The sequence below is a fragment of the Ictidomys tridecemlineatus genome, chromosome 3 (assembly GCF_052094955.1).
Source record: "Ictidomys tridecemlineatus isolate mIctTri1 chromosome 3, mIctTri1.hap1, whole genome shotgun sequence".
Lineage (NCBI taxonomy): Eukaryota > Metazoa > Chordata > Mammalia > Rodentia > Sciuridae > Ictidomys > Ictidomys tridecemlineatus.
Window position 1 is genome coordinate 204,650,109 of NC_135479.1, and position 5,449 is coordinate 204,655,557.

Sequence of the window (5,449 nt, forward strand, 5' to 3'; positions counted from 1 at the left end):
CTTGATGAGGACAGCAACCTCTTTGTGCCAGACTGGATGGAGTTGGGGAGTGAGAGAGGGATTGGAGATTTCTGTGGCTGCAAAACCTGGAAGGTTCTCAAAGACAGCCTATCAACTCCCCTAAACACCCTGCACTCTGGCATAGAAAAGCCTTTGTTTTAATGTAAACCCTTAAAAAGTTACCTCTTCACCAATTTCTAACCTCTCCAGAACATTTTCAAAGGGGGGCTTTGATACCATGTTGCAGGACAGGGATTCCTTGGTTATAATAAATAAATACTATGTTCGTAGAACCCTTGCATGTCAGATATTGTATCAAGTATATAACTTTCCAGGGGAGAATTTATATCAGAACCATTAGTGCTATAGCAGGTTCAATCAGAAACCCAGGAATTCCTGAAATGATTTTGTTAACTTTCAATTTTGTTGATAACAAAGTTTAATGCAAAAGAAAAATTCAAGAGCAGGCTTTTTGTTTCTCCATAAATAGTAGAGTAAGGAGGGAGGCATTTTTGGAGCAGTAAAAAAAAAACAAACAAACAAACAAACAAAAAAAAACCACTCAAGGTTGAATCCCATGTCTGTCTTTGTTGCCCTGGACAACTCATTACATTCTTCTCTCTGTGCTTTGGTTTTCTCATATGCAAAGTAGGAATACTTGTATTAGTAAAGATTCCTTTGGCAATAAGCTAATGCAGGAGCAAGTCATCTTAACAATGAATCACAGCTGACACACCCAGGTAACTCTTCACCAGTTACAAGTACAATGCTCCAAATTTCCACAGGAGGCATGGGCAGATCAGAAAGAAAACAAGTTATGAACATGCTTGAGAATATCCCTCATGGACCATTTTGCTTAGACCATAACCAAGTAATTTGGGATATGCCTTCTTTGGAAATTCATAGTTTCCTTTGCAGGAAACCTTATGAGATACACCAATGGTCCTCAGAGTGTGCTGGCGACACCTGCTGGCTTGGAGTGGTATGACAGGCATGCTCAACACAAAGAAAAGTGGTCTGGGATCTCCTTGAATGGGGAATTTGAGAAATTGAAACCAGAAATAAATTCTAACCTGGGGTCTTGCTGCTCAAAATTTGGCAGATGTGCAGCATGGGCATCTCCGGGAGCTCGTTGGAATGTAGAAGTAGACTCTACATTCTAATGAGACCCTCCCAGTGATTCATGTTTACTGAAACTTAAGAAACACATTCTAGACCGCTTAACCTAATGAATAAGTGTCAAAGGAGGACCAGGAGGTGGAAGCTACATTCAATAAATAAAAACAAAACACCCAGCAACTCAGAAAGTTTAGCATTTCAGCTGTATCTGGTTCAAGCCCTTAGTTACACCTTTTTGAACTGAGGCCCTCCCCTCCCCCACAACATTGATATCTCTCCCTCTTTAAAACACAAATCCCATTTCTTACTTATTCTGTCAAAGCTTTTCTTTCTCTCCCACAGGAACATTTCTACACGTTTACAATAAGATGACAGGAAAACAGGATTCCCATTACGGAAAATATGCTTTAATATCTTATTTTTTGAGATAACTCAAGAGTTTCTTCATTGCAATAGAAATGGATTCTAGGAAATTTAAACGAAAACCGCACAAATGAAATTTATTATATGGATATGGAAGTAGCTTGCAGAATAAAAATACAAGATTGAAGTGGGGTACATCAGGTGTCCAGGAAGCGGTATTTTCAAGGTCACAGGACAAACAGGTTTAGCCTTCCCTGTGTCACTGATTAATGTATGAATTTGGGGGACAGAGACTCTGTTTGACCCAGTTTGGTCATGCCCAGCCTTTGGATAAAGAAGGGCAGGCATTTTTACTTCAACAGAGTATCTGATGAGGCAGGTACTTGGAGAGCTCGCCACTGTCAGCACCGGTTCTGACTGGTCAGGGGAGGATATACCACGTCATTCCAGTGATACACATTTTGACTATTACTCCAGGGGGGGAGCAGGTGTCCAAAGGAAAACTGAGGTGCGATAGCTAACAAAGAAGAAAAAGATAATAGGAGGCAAACCAATCATGTTCTCTCCACATCTCTCCGTGGCAAAGTAGACGTGCACCAAAGCATTGATTAATGAGTATACTGATAACATATCTACTCTAAAACCTGGGTGTCTATTATTCCAGCAGGCTTCTCTTTCTTTGTTTCATGACATTTTATTTTCGTTTTTGGTACTGGGGATTGAACCAAGAGGTACTGTATCAGGAAACTGAACCTCAAACCCTTTTATTTATTACTATTATTATTTTGGTACTAGGGATTGAACCCAGGGCACCTAACCACTGAGTCAAAACCCCACCCCTTTTTCTAGTTTTATTTTGAGACAGAGTCTCAATAAGTTGCTGGGGATCTTGCTAAGTTGCTGAAGCTGGCTTTGAACCTGTGATCCTTCTGCCTTAGCCTCCCAAGTCATTGAGATTACAGGCGGGCTCTACCACATCTGGCCTATTTTTCTTTCTTTATAACGTTATTTGATCATTCAGTGAGATCTTGATTATCTTCAGTTCTTCAAAGCAAATCTACTTTGTACCACACCATCACATTAAAACAGCAATTAAACAGTTGAAAGGACCTTTGCCCTCCTGAGACATCTGGCATCTCATCCCCCACTCTGATATTCTAATGTATCTAAAGGAGACATTATACAAATGACAAAGGTCTTTTTTTTTTCCTTTTAAAAATAAGAGATAAGAAAAGAGATTGCGTAGCTATAAAAAATACACTCTGTCACCAGAGCTGCGTGAGAGATCTTTAGGAAAACATCGCGGAGGTATAAATAGCTGCAGTTTCATAGCGACATTCAGTTGAACAATGCTCAGAGCTAAAAGCTATTCTTTGCTCAGAAATTCATGCCTACAAAAGGAGACCAGGCAAGGAGCAGCTACTCTCGGCAACTTAGGGATAATCAAGTCAGTCCGAAGCTGTCCCTTTTCTTGACATTTTGCAAGGATCCACCAGTGTCCTTAGAAAGCTAAAGTGAATGAACTGCATATCACAGAGAGGGTGTGGGGCCCTACCAACAGCCTCATAGAGGCATCTTACAAATGTTTTCTTCTATGTGCTGAGCACTGGGCACACGTGTGAGTAACAGATGATCTTAACGGCACCAAGGGAATAAAGATGGTGCTTCCTCCTCTTCCTGTGAACTTGTACTCACAGAGAGCGGATGCATTCATTAAGCCCACTTGAAAGATTATTCCTTTGTCTAAAAACTGTTCTATAAAATAAAATCATCTATTTTTGCACTGTTTTTAGGGGGAAGGTGGGGAGGTGGTATGCACTGCCCAGGAAATTTAGTCAATGCACATTTCTTTGAATCCTGTTATGGCTCTAAAATCCAAGTGGATTTTGCATTCTATGTCATATCCTGCCCTCATATGCTTTTAAATAAGAAGCTGATGTTTTCTCCCAAACCCCTGATGCCACAATTAGCTCTCAAGTGGTGGCAAGTATAGGCCTTGTCACCTGATGGAGGTGGTTCAATGTGGAGCAAAGAAACAGGTCCCCATCCTGGCTCTGTCATTCAGGTCCAGAGTGGACTCAGCTGGAACCTAACTGGCTGCATCTCAGTTTCCCCGTGTGGACAATCAGGTCCATGATTTCCATTCCCTTCATCCTGCTCTGAAAGCTTGCTTGGGCGTGGTGGCACATGTGGGAGACTGAGGCAAGGAGATCCAGAGCGCCAGGCCTGCCTCAGGAATTTGGAAAGACCTTCAACAACTTAGTGAGACTCTGTCCCAACACAGAAATGAAAAGAACTGGGGGTATACATAGATCAGTGGTAAAATGCCCCTGGGTTTAGTCCCCAGGAGTAAATAGACAAATAAGTAGTAAAGGCCTACCTTCTGGTCATCATCACTGTGGACTCCGGGTGTGGAGAAGGGCATCTTCTCTAGTATCCATGAAAAGGGAACATTAAGCCACCTTTGCTATGTCACACATATCTGGGGCCCTCAGAAACTCACATTTGAAACTTTCCTTTAGACTTCTCATTTCTGGTCTGTGGACTTTGGGGAGAGAGTATAGGAAATGGACCTTTGAATCAGAAATATAAGAAGAATGGACAAGCCAAGTCCTTGACTAGGCCTCCTTTCACCCTTGGTTTTTCTTTGATTAGAACAAGGTGGCAGTGGTCAGCACTGAGGACCGCCCACAGTGCCTGTCTGTTTCTGTGTGTCATTGTGCTCACAAATGCTGAGATGGTGCCTTATCAGGAGCTTGGAGGGATCCATGCTATCCCTGGTGATTGAATGAAGATGGGGAACTATCTTGACAGTCTAGAATAATGTATGAACTCTAACATCTGAAATTTAATCAGGTAAGTGTGGTGTCTGGACTATGGATCCAGAACATCAAGTGCACAGAAATAGCTGGGGTTTTGAAAGGGGCCTGGAATGTTCGGCTTACAGCAACATCAACCACTGGTGCAGGATGACTGGCCCCCCATGTCCACCTCAAAGCCAGCATGGCGTGAGTTTTGAGGACAAAGTTAACCAAAGAGAGAGAGAAGCAGGATTCCCATTCTCCTCTGTAGCTCTGGCTACACATCTGTCACCAACAGGACCTGAGTAGGAAGCAGGAAAGTCGGACCAAGCCTTGATGGCTAAGCAGGCGCCCGTCAAGACCTCGGTGTTCCTGCTGCCTGGAGAGGCCGTGGAAGGGATCCGGAATCCAGCCGGAGCCTGAAAAGATGAGCAAGGACAGCGGCAGCCTCAAGGCGGAATCTCAACCACCCGAATCAGGGAGCAAAGTCGAGAGGCTGAGAAAGAACCACCTTCAAACCCAAGAGCTGATGGGAAGGAAGTGACGGGTGGCAAGCTGGAAGATGTCTGGATTAAAAGAAGGAGGAAAGAAGGGCTGCCCAGCTTTAGTGGAGGTTGTGAGTGAAAAGGGGTGGGGAGGACAACTGCAGAGTGGAGTGACCATGACTCAGGAGACAGGGACAGAACCCATTGTATCTGCAGGGACAGGCCCAGGGTCCCCTGTGAGGTTGACAATACAAAGTTCAGTGAATTCTTCAGAAGTGTGAGGTTTGCCTAGAACGTGTTGCCCTGGGGGCCCATCTCAGTGAAGCTCCAAGTTCATTGATTTTGCCCTGGAGCTGTTTATTCATTTTTTGGGGGAATTTTTGACCTAAGTGTCCTTAAAAAAAAAAAAAAACCTTAAATACCATTCATTGAGGTATTAACCTATGTGCAGATGTGAGCTCCTATCTAAATGGAGGGTGTGAAAATTTTTCACAGACTGAAGTCACCATAGAACCCAAACAGAGAGAACAGCTGCAGAACCCAGAGGGCCCCTCAGAGTGTCCTCACGGCCTCCAGCAAGGGCACCTTCCAACCTAACTTCTGATGGCATCGATGGCTTTGGCCCTATGTGAAGGGAGTCCTAAGATTCATGCTTCTGTGAGAGTCTCCCATCTCACCGAC